This window comes from Pelodiscus sinensis, chromosome 10 (assembly GCF_052426305.1).
Source record: "Pelodiscus sinensis isolate ZL-2025 chromosome 10, ASM5242630v1, whole genome shotgun sequence".
Taxonomy (NCBI): Eukaryota; Metazoa; Chordata; order Testudines; family Trionychidae; genus Pelodiscus; species Pelodiscus sinensis.
Genome location: NC_143061.1, coordinates 46,546,219 through 46,558,263, shown reverse-complemented (window position 1 = coordinate 46,558,263; position 12,045 = coordinate 46,546,219). Strand labels below are relative to the sequence as shown.

At 47.4% G+C, this 12,045-nt stretch overlaps 1 pseudogene; it reads left to right on the top strand.

Moving 5' to 3' along the window:
• Nucleotides 1–739: 739 nt before the first annotated feature.
• LOC142830831 (endogenous retroviral envelope protein HEMO-like) lies at nt 740–2,420 on the top strand (annotated as a pseudogene).
• The last annotated feature ends 9,625 nt before the right edge of the window (nt 2,421–12,045 follow it).

Here is a 12,045-nt window from a genome sequence, read left to right as displayed (position 1 = left end):
GGCGGAATATGAGCCAGGTCCGAGGACTGATCACCCGAGGGCCACCTCCCACTCACTGAACCAAACGAGTTCCTGTAGAGCGTAACGTATATCAAATATAATGAATACCAAATATGTTGTTGTTGTTGTAGTTTGTGTGTCTGTTAAATGTAAGTATTGTTATCTAAAATTGTTTAGAGGTATTGTTAAGTAGTAGTGTTAAAAGTTTTAGATAAATGATTAGTCTTATAAGTAAGACTGATGTAAATGTAACTGTTAATAATCCCTAGTCCCTTGTTAACAACTATTGGGATTTAGAGAAACCTCAAGGAATTTTCTTTACTGTATTGCATTTTGCTTATTGGTCATTCTAATAATTATTTGGTGCCTACGTATGTAAGAAATTGATAAAATCATAATTTATACGTAGAAGCCCTTTAATAAAAGTTTAAAAGATATTTAGTAATAGTTTGCCTGTTTCTGCGCCTCCCTGGGCTAGCCACATTTCCGAACCTTTTACTTTAAACCACAGACTACATTGGTCCACTTCCTGTTGGTAAGCAGGGGTGGAAGTATGTTTTAACTGGAGTAGAAATTTTTTCAGGGATTGGGTTTGCTTACCCGACTCGGGTGGCAACAGGATTATCTACAGTCATGGGACTAAACCACTTAATAGCCCTTGTCCCAACACCCCAAGAAATCCAGTCTGATAATGGCTCACATTTTAAAAACAAGCTGGTAAATGAGTGGGCCCTCCTCAATGGGGTCCAGTGGACTTTCCACCTTCCGTATCAACCCCAGTCTAATGGCTTCCCTCCTCGTCTCAACTGTTGCTGCCACACCAGAACATCTGCTCAAAGGTGCTATTCAAGCCATCGCCTCTGCTGCTGGGGCCACGAACTGTTGGATGTGTACCTTGCTCAATTCATCCACTGGACTGGTAATCGAGTTCGTCCCTCTCAGTCCAAATGACTGGTGGAATAAGAGTGATGTTTTCCGATGGGGGCCGGTATGGTTTGACGACAGCAACCATCACACTCCTAAAAATGACTCTCGGGGGGAACCAAGGGGATGGCAAGGAAAGTGGCAACAGACAGTATGGGGTAAACCAATAGAGTATATAACTGGAACCTCTGCAGACATGTACCCCATTTGTTTTGAAAATAAGGAAGGCAGCGGACCTCAGCTAGGTAGTTTTGAGGACCACCAATGCACCCACATTGCAACTTTTAATAAAAGGGGCCTGGGATATGTACTCACATCAGGATAGCCACGCCCACCGAGAAACCCTAAACTGCTGGCGGAACATTCTCAATGTCTCCCTTGGTCACAGACTCTTGTATGGCATTAGCAATGCCGTCATTATCCCCCTAAACTTTAGTCAATACCCAGAGAGTAGGACCTGGCATAATAATTCCCTCTTCGTAGTCCCTAGCACTGGACATATTTATAACCCTACACTGGTAAAAGGCAATAGCCTGCTGCCTGGCCAGTGTGCTAAGACAAATCTTTTTTGACCAGACCAGATCCTACAGGACCTATTAATTGCCCTCCAGTGCTCCATCTCTAATAGTAGCTACTGTGCTGCGTACCATGCCCCCAAAGAAAGGCCCCTGGAGAAGGGATGATATAAGGGACCATATTCCCCTATCCTTAACAGGGAACCTGGGCTATTTTTCATTTGTGGAGGAAAGGCTTATAAATACCTGCCAGTAGGCTGAACAGGACGGTGCTCCCTGGGACACGCTGTGGGATTAACAGTGCACCCACACATCACGGCTCCAGGTATTACCAACCTTGGAAGCTTCCTACACTGATCCAGAAGGAAATATACCCTAAACCCTCTCATAGAACGCCCCACGGGTTTTCACACATTTGCTCATGTATTTTGGCCTTGGCTTGGAGTAACTGAGCTTGAATAAGCCTTAGTAAATGTATCAGGACAGCTGGAAATAGCCCTCGACCACACTGAAGATGCTCTAGGCATACTCAACGAACAGATTCAGTCTGTAGCCTGCTTTGCCCTACAAAATAGGATTGCATTAGATGCAATTTTGGCTCAACAAGGAGGAGTTTGTGCTGTAATTAATCAGTCTTGCTGTTTTTATGTAAACCATTCAGGGCAGATAGAACAGGACGTGTCTGCCATAAAAGATGCAGTTAAAGTGCTACATACTGTAACTAAAGATGGAGAACTCTCGTGGCTAAGTTGGTTAGCCCAACAGCTGGGACTCTCCTTAACTCCTCTCCTACATTCCATCATAACCAGTGTTCTGATTATTTTTATTGTAGTAATCGCCTTTTGCATAATATTGTGTATTATAAAACGCTTGGTTAACGCAGCCATTTCCTCTGCACACATTCGATATACAGCGCTGGGGAAAGATCCCAGCCAATTCCTCAATCCCAAGCCCTCTAATCAGGCCATTGGGTACTTTTAGATTCCTCCAAGGTGGGCAAGAGGTGCTGGCGCACCACCATCTTGCATTCCTGGGACTGGTGTGTTGTATCAGGGGGTGAAATGTAGCCAGACAGCCCCCCCCGTCACATCAATCTCGCTTGCCCCTCTGAGGTGCCTATATACAGGGCAGAGAAGGAGCAATAAAAATCAGCATGGTCTTTGAAGACCAGGATATGCTGGCTCATCTGACCCTGGGTAAGCTGAAAACATAGATATGATAAAGAACGATTAAGGCAATAAGCTGACCTCGAGGCTTCGAGAACTGCCCTGGCTGGGACCTATTTTGATATGATCACACACAGTCGTCCCTAGGAGAGGAATCGCCCACTGAGAAAAGAATGCCCAGTACTCCCAATTTAGTTATCTCTTACAAGTGTAAATTAAGTTCACAACTCCCTTGTAAGAACTGGCGTCGCAAAAGACAGACCAGCACCATTTGGCATCACAGATAAGAAAGAGAAATATGTGACCCCTGGGTATAAAGATGGGTTCAGCAGCACACTCTGAGCATCAATCTACCTTCTATCTGCTGGTCGGGTTAGGTGGTTGACCTCCCGAGGTCCACAGGGACGCCCACCTTGTATTTTCGTCTTTCCGAGGAATTGAGGGACCAATCCTGGCCTGACACGCTGGGACCGAGCGACGCAGAAGGGGGTAAAAATTGTACCCGTATGTGTCCTTTTGTTTTAGTGCATGCATAGAATAGAGTTCTTTAAAGATTAAAAATCAGCTGCTTTTCCGGAAAAACTTGCCAGCTGTCTACACTGGCCGCTTGAATTTCCGCAAAAGCACTGACGATCTCATGTGAGATTGTCAATGTTCTTGCAGAAATACTATGCTGCTCCTGTTCAGGCAAAAGTCCTTTTGCGCAAAAGTTTTGCACAAAAGGGCCTGTGTAGACAGCTCAACTTTGTTTTCCACAAAAAAGCCCTGATCGCGAAAATGGTGATCGGGGCTTTTTTGCGGAAAAGCGCGTCTAGATTGGCACGGACGCTTTTCTGCAAAAAGTGCTTTTGCGGAACAGCGTCCGTGCCAATCTAGATGCTCTGTTCCAAAAATGCTTTTAACGGAAAACTTTTCCGTTAAAAACATTTCCGGAAAATCATACCAATCTAGACGTAGCCTTAGGGTTTAGCGTTTAGGGTTTGTTTTGGGACTTGGGGTAGGGTTCCAGTTATAATTAGGGTTTAGTGTACGGGTTAGGGTTAGGTTTACAGGTATGATTAGGATTATGGTTAGGGTTGTTAGGGCTAGGGTTAGGGTTCTTATTCGTGTTAGGGTTAGCATTAGGGTTAGGGTAATGTTTAGGGTTTGAGTGACAGTTATAGTTAGGGTTACTGTTTGGGTTAGGGTTAGGGTTAGGGTTAGGATTAGGATTAGGGTTAGGGTTAGGGTTAACACTAGGGTCTTGGGTAGGGACTGGGTTAGGGATATGGTTAGGGTTAGGGTTGGGGCTTAGGTTGGGACTTAGTGTTAGGGTTGGGACTTAGGGTTAGGATTAGGGTTAAGGTTAGGTTAGGGTTCACAGTTTAGCGTTAGGGGATGGGGTAGAGTTAGGGGTATGGTTAGGGTTGGGGTATAGGGTTAGGGATACTGTTATATTAGGTTTGGGGTATGGTTAGGGTTCTCCTTAGGGTTAGGATTAGGCTTAGGTTTACGTTAGGGTTAGGGTTGTAGTTAGGGGTTGGGTTAGGGTTATGGTTAGGGTTAGGTTTAAGGTTAGAGTTCGGGTTAGGGTTAGGGTTAGGTTTAGGGTTAGCGTTGGGACATACAGTTTGGTTTCAGACATAGGGTTAGGGTTAGGGTTAGGGTTAGGGTTAGGGTTAGAGTTAGGGTTAAGGTTAGGGTCAGGGTCAGGGTTAGGGTTAGCGTTTGGAGTTGGGTTAGGGTTAGGGTTAGGGTTAGGATTAGGGTTAGGACTTCTGCTATGATTCGGGTTCGCGTTAGGGTTAGGGTTTGGGCTAGGGTTTAGGATTAGGTTTGAGACTTGGGGTAGGGTTCCGATTACGGTTATTGTTAGGGTTTAGTGTACGGGTTAGGGTTAGGTTTATGAGTATGATTAGGGTTATGGTTAGGGTTGTTAGGGTTTGAGTTAGGGTTCTCATTCGTGTTAGGGTTAGGATTAGCGTTAGGACCTGGGTTAGGGTTAGGGTTCGGGTTAGGTTTTAGACTAGGGTTTAGGATTAGGGTTTCAGGTTTAGGATTAGGTTTGGGATTTGGGGTAGGTTTCCGGTTCCGGTTATGATTAGGGCTTAGTGAATGGGTTAGCGTTAGGTTTACGGGTATGATTAGTGGTATGATCAGAGTTGTTAGGGTTTCTGTTAGGGTTCTCTTTCGTGTTAGGGTTAGGGTTAGAGTGAGGATTAGGGTTAGGGTTATGGTTTGGGTCCGGGTTAGGATTAAGGTAAGAATATGGATAGGGTTATGGATAGGGTTAGGGTTAGGGTTTAGGTTAGGGGTTAGGGTTAGTGTTAGGATTTAGTCTTTGGACTTGGGTTAGGATTAGGTTTAGGGTTTGGGTTAGGGTTAGCATTAGGGGTTAGGGTTAGGGTTAGAGTTAGAGTAACGGAAAGTTTTAGCTTTAGGTTTAGGGTTAGTGTTTGGATTTGGATTAGCGTTATGGTTAGAGTAGGGGAAAGTATTAGCTTTAGTATTAGTGTAAGGGTTTGGATTATGTTTTGGGTTTGGGTTATGGTTAGAGTTAGGGATAGGGTTAAGTTTAGGATTAAATCTAAAGATTTGTTTAGAAGGTAAGGATGTCCCTAGGAACACTCCTACATGCTCGTGCGTAGTTTCCTCAGTATGTGTGACCTCTCTTTGATGCATTTCTGTGACAAGATAACAATTTGCGTAAAAGAGTTCCTTCAAAGTAAAATTCACAGAAACACCCACATCTTCCTTGATATATGACTCCAAAAAACCTCGAGTACTGAGGGGATTCCCGGAAAGGTATACCTCCTAAGAAAATGTTTTGGTTTTGGGGATTCAGAGATATGCCAGCCACCTCCAGGAGCACAAGGGCCACAGGGCTGATAGCTTCCTCAGGAAGTCTCCTACATGATGCTCTGCGGAGCTTTCCCCAGAAAGATAACAGGCTCTGTGAAAAAGGGCCTCCCAAGCGCAAGTCATTGAAGCAGCTAAAGATATCTTGGACTGTGTGTGAGTTTGACAGAGATTTGCAGTGCCAAGCTCCCTCCATCCCCTTCTCGCTGTGTGGAGATAGGGTACGGGCGTGGGGTGATGAGGGACAACCTGTCATCAGCACCCGCTTCTCTCTCCAATATCCTGCACAGCAAGCAGGAAGCTACCAAGTGGCAGGTCAAAGATAGAGGCAGGAGCAGCAGGACAGTGAGGGAAGAGGCCAGCACTTGATAGCTTTCCAGCCAAACCAGTCAGGATCACCTGTCAGAGGCTCCAAAATGTCCTGGTTAGAGCCCTATCTACAGGTTGGTGACTACTAATTTAGGTAATGCTCCTTAAAGTACTTCTATTCCCTGAAAGGCATAGTTCCTGTAAAAAGGGTTGTTTGTTTGTTTGTTTGTTTGTTTGTTTTACTGGCCAGTGCGTCTGTTTTCTGACAGTAAGAATGTTCCAAGGAAATCTCCTACATGGTGCTTTTGGGAGTGTTCTCTAGAATGTGTGACAGCTTTTTCACGCATTTCTGGGACAAGCTGAGAATTTGCATGAATAAGTGCCCTCCAAGGAAAATTCATAGAAACACCTAAAAGTTTCTTGAAATATTGCACCAAATACACTTCACTAATGAGGGGATTTCCTGAAATGTATAGCTCTAGTGGACATTTTTGTGTTTGTTTGGGGGTTTTTTTGGATAGTGTTTTGGTTTTTTGACGATAACAATGTCCCAAGGAAATATCCTACAACTACATGGATGATTGTATTATTCTACAGAACGTGAGACAGCTTTTTCATGCATTTGTGAGGCAATATAACAATGTGTGAAAAGTTATACCTGCTGTGAAAGGGTTGTTTTTTTTGCTTTTGGACAGTTTTTGGTTTTTCCGAAAGTAAGAATGTCCCAAAGAAATCTCCTTCATAAAGGGCTTTGCAGTGTCCTGCAGAATGTGTGACAGTTTTTCACACATTTCTGAGGCAATATAACAATTTGAGTGAAAATATGCCTTCCAAGGAACATTCATGGGTACACCATAGGTTTCTTGAAATTTGTCTCCAAATAATCTGAAGTAATGAGCAGATTCCTTGAAAGTTATAAGTCCTATGAATAATTTATTTTTAATAGACAATGTTTCGGTTTGCTGAACGTAAGCATGTCCCATGTGAAGGATAAACTTAATTTGTTGTCAGTATGACCCCTGCTGTGACCTGGATGTTAAGTCTGGTCTTTGTAAAGAGGTACGTGCTTGAACACAGGTATACAAAAGGAGGGGATAGGTGAAACTGGTTTGAACCTGTTGTAAGGCCTGCAAAGGGACTGTGAGGGGACAAATAATGATTGGAGGGAATTTGGTGCAAAGGGGCATGACCTGTATATGCATGCAATTGTAAGTGGTCAGTGAAAGAGGGGTAATTACCATGTAAGATAGTACAAAAGAACTTGCCTTTTGTTTGGGCAGTTGCAGAAACTTTTCAGAAAGTTTTTCCTGACTATCCTGGAGATTTTTGCCCTGGAATGCATTCCTGAATAAAGCTGGTTGCTTAAGAAGGGTGTCTGGAATTGATTTGTTAGGGGTTTTGGGCCCCCATCCGAACCCTCAGATTAAATTCTCCGTCACATACAAACCTTATACATGAAGGATCAGTTTAGAAAAGAGGAGACTGAGGGGGGATATGATAGAGGTATATAAAATCATGAGTGGTGTGGAGAGGGTAGATAAAGAAAAGTTATTTATTAGTTCCCTAAATAGAAGAACTAGAGGACACCAAATGAAATTAATGGGGAGCAGGTTTAAAACTAATAAAAGAAAGTTCTTCTTCACACAACATGTAGTCAACCTGTGGAACTCCTTGCCAGAGGAGGCCGTGAAGACTAGGACTATAAGGGTATGTCTACACTACAATGTTAGTTCGAACTAACGGACGTTAGTTCGAACGAACATTCATAGGCGCTACACTAGCGCTCCGCTAGTTTGAATTTGAATAGAACTAGCGGAGCGCTTAGTTCGAACTAGGAAAACCTCATTTTACGAGGATAAAGCCTAGTTCGAACTTACTAGTTCGAATTAAGGGCTGTGTAGCCCCTTAATTCGAACTAGTGGGAGGCTAGCCCTCCCCAGGTTTCCCTGGTGGCCACTCTGGCCAACACCAGGGAAACTCTATTGCCCCCCTCCCGGCCCCGGACCCCTTAAAGGGGCACGAGCTGGCTACGGTGCCTGTGCCAGGTGCAAGCCTGCCAGCACCCAGCCAGCAGACCCTGCACCTGACACGGCACAGAGCCACCCACCCGATGCCCCCCAGCCCACCCCCTCTTCCCGGGACCAGGCTGGCGGCTCCCGGGAGCTTGCCCGGGACCGCAAGAGGCGGGCACCTTCCTGGGCTAGTGCAGACATTGTGGACCTCATCCATGATCTCCGCACTAGGCACAGGAAAGTGGCCATCTAGGGCAGGAGAGCTACCAGCCTGGCCACCCAGGAGCAGGTGTGCATGAAAATCAAGGGGGTCCACTGAGACCCCCGACCCTGAGCCCTGAGCTTACAATGGCCGTCCTGGGTCAGACCAAAGGTCCATCTAGCCCAGTAGCCTGTCTGCCGACAGCGACCAACCCTAGGGACCCTGGAGGGGATGAACCGAAGACAGTGACCAAGCCATTTGTCTCGTGCCATCCCTCTCCAGTCTTCCACAAACTTTGGGCAGGGACACCACTCCTACCCCCTGGCTAAGACTACTCCATGGACCCAACCTCCATGACTTGATCTCACTTCCCTTTAAACTCTGTTCTAGTTGTAGCCTTCACAGCCTCCTGCAGCAAGGAGTTCTGCAGGTTAACTATTTGCTTTGTGAAGAACAACTTTCTCTTACTAGTTTGAAGCCTGCTACCCATTTCTTTCCTTTGGTGTCCTCTAGTCCTTCTTTATGGGAACTCACGAAGAACTTTTCTGAATGCACCCTCTCCACCCAACCCCTGCTTTTAGAGACCTCTATCCTGCCCCCCCTCCGTCTCCTCTTTTCTAAGCTGAACAGTCCCAGTCTCTGTAGCCTTTCTTCATCTGGGACCTGTTCCCAACCCCTGATCATGTTAGTTGCCCTCCCCTCTCCCAGCCTTTCTCGTCCCCTCTCCCACCTCCTTTTCCCAGTCTCCCCCAGTTTTGTTCAATAAAGAGAGATTCTATTTTTGACCACACGTTTTCTTTATTTTGTACATCAGGAAGGGGGGCTAGGGAAGGGTAAGTGGAAGGAGGTGAGGGAGGAATGGGGTACGAGCCCCCGATGGGGAGGACTGGGCTGGCTCTGCGGGCTTCTGGGGGTGGAAGCTCTCCTGCAGCCCCCCAATTGCCCCCTCTCCCCAGATGGCAGCCTGCGGCAAGTGCAGCCGGGCTGATGGCCGAGTGGTGTGATGTGCCCAGTGTGGGCACTCAGGGCACTCCAAGCCAGGACTGGTTTTCAAGCAGGGCACCCCTGAGAACTGTCTGTCCGGGGTGAGGGTCGGGTCCCTTTAAGCGCAGCCCTCGGCTAGCCTGAGACAGCATCTCCACGCTCTAAGTCCTCCTCTGATGCCCTGCCGGCACTGCTTCCGGCCATCCTTAAGCCCTGTTCAGGGTCCACTCAATGTGGACATGCTAGTTCGAATTAGCAAAATGCTAATTCGAATTAGTTTTTAGTTCTAGACGCGTTAGTTCGAATTAGCTTAGTTCGAATTAACTAATTCGAACTAAGTTAGTTCGAATTAGCGCTGTAGTGTAGACGTACCCTAATAGATTTTTAAGAGAAGCTAGATAATTTCATGGAAGTTAGGTCCATAAAAGGCTATTAGCCAGGGGATAGAAATGGTGTCCTTGGCCTCTGTTTGTCAGAGGCAGGAGAGGGATGGCAGGAGACAAATTGCTTGATCATTGTCTTCGGTCCACCCTCTCTGGGGCACCTGGTGCTGGCCGCTGTTGGCAGACAGGATACTGGTCTAGATGGACCTTTGGTCTGATCCAGTACGGCCGTTCTTATGTTCTTCTATAAGGATTATGTAATGTCCTGTAGAATTTGAGACAATTTTTTTATGTATTTCTGAGGTAATATATTAATTTGTGTGTGTGAGGTAGTAGGCAGGCTATACGCTCTGGGCTTCCACTGGTGGCTTTGTGTGGGCTGGGGGTGACACCTACTGACTGGTATCTGTAACAGGATGGCTGCCTTAAGTCACATAGGCAAAAAGACCCAACCTGTCCGACTGGTTGACGGCAGGCAGAGAATAAAGGAAGGGAGGTTTAGGGGGAAGGGGCAGTTGCTGGCTGGAAACCATGAAGGAAGCAGCCTTAGCTGAGGGCTGAGGGTCTAGTGATGACAATGGACTCCCTAATCCAAGGGGTCTGAGGCATCCTGGCCCTGACTCCTGAAACCACATCCCATCATAGAATCATAGAACTGGAAGAGACCTCAGAAGGTCATCAAGTCCAGCCCCCTGCCCTAGGCAGGACCAATTCCAACTAAATCAACCGGGCCAGGGCTTTGTCAAGCCGAGACTTAAACACCTCTAGGGATGGAGACTCCACTACTTCCCTAGGTAACCCATTCCAGTGCTTCACCACCCTCCTAGTGAAATAGTTTTTCCTAATATCCAACCTGGACCTCTCCCATCACAACTTGAGACCATTGCTCCTTGTTCTGCCATCTGTCACTACTGAGAACAGCCTCTCTCCATCCTGTTTGGAACCTCCCTTCAGGAAGTTGAAGGCTGCTATCAAATCCCCCCTCACTCTTCGCTTCTGCAGACTAAACAGACCCAAGTCCCTCAGCCTCTCCTCATAAGTCATATGCTCCAGCCCCCTAATCATTTTGGTTGCCCTCCGCTGGACCCTCTCCAATGCGTCCACATCCTTTTTGTAGTGGGGGGCCCAGAACTGGACACAATACTCCAGATGCGGCCTCACCAAAGCCGAATAAAGGGGAATAATGACATCTCTGGATCTGCTGGCAATGCTCCTCTGAATGCAACCTAATATGCCATTAGCCTTCTTGGCTATAAGGGCACACTGTTGATTCATATCCAGCTTCTCATCCACTGTAACCCCCAGGTCCTTTTCTGCAGAACTACTACTTAACCGGTTGGTCCCCAGCTTGTAACTGTGCTTGGCATTCTTCCATCTCAAGTTCAGGACTCTACACTTGTCCTTGTTGAACCTCATCAGATTTCTTGTGGCCCAATCCTCCAATTTGTCTAAGACATTCTGTACACTATCTCTGCCCTTAAGCGTATCTACCTCTCCCCCCAGCTTAGTGTCATCCGCAAACTTGCTGAGGGTGCAATCCATCCCCTCATCCAGATCATTAATAAAGATATTGAACAAAACCGGTCCTAGAACTGAACCTTGGGGCACTCCGCTAGAAACCGACCGCCATCCTGACATCGAGCCATTGATCACTACCCGTCTATGCTGTGCTTTATCCTGGAGGAGCAATAAACCCTTTCTATACTACTGGTTGGCGGAGTCTCATCTTGTTGCAGACGGGGTGCAGGATCAGGGAGTACCTGACATGCCACCACAGTTGTGACAGAAGTGGGATGCACTGCACCCCGTGGATGGAACTTCCAGGAGCAAGTGACAAGGAGCAGTAGAAAGCAACCAAGACCCAGTTGATTGCCCAGCTGGAAGAGAATGACCCACCCAGGGGCCTGGATACTGTCCCAGCAGGGAACAGGTTGGTGAGCACTGTTCCCCAGGCTCCCAGCCAGACCAGGCATCCCAGGCTATCAGACCAGATGGAGGGCAGGAGCCCACCAGAGAGACACAGTGCCCACCAGGCCACGCTCTGCCAGCAGTGGTTCATCTAGGACGGGGTTCAGCCCGGCAGAGCTATGGCGGCTGGAGATCGAGCTGTTGCTAAAGGCGTTAGAGGACCATAAAGAGGAACGCCAGGATCGAGAAAGGCAGTGGCAGCATGAGCTGGCCATGGTGGAGTGGAGAAGCTGAGGGGCCCCGGCTGCAGTGAGTGGGGAGGACCCCAGAGGACCCAGAGGCAGCCAGATGCCTGGAGAAACTCATGTTGGCCCAGTATAAACATGTGGGGGACATGGACGGGTTCCTTAGCTCCTTTGAGCGGGCCTTTGAACTGCACCAGATTTCCCCAGTGGACCAGCTGCAACAGCTCACCCCCTTGCTGGATCAGCAGGCCGCAAGGCTGCTCAACCAGCTGGAGGATCTGCAGCTGTGACACTACGAACGGGTCAAAGAGGCCCTGCTGCACAAGTTTGGGCTATCCCTGGAAACGTAAAGGAAGAAGTACCCGGGGGTGCCGAAGACTCCCAGGAGGCTGGGAAGCTGGCGGATGAGCTGGTCCGGGTGTGAACTGGAGTCCTGGAGAGAAAGGGAATCACGCAGACACTGGTTCCTGGACAAGCAATGGAGAAAGTCACCTATGAGGTGAGCCCAAGAGACAAGGACCAGCCATCTGCGCCCCAGAGAAATAGCACTTCCTTAGGG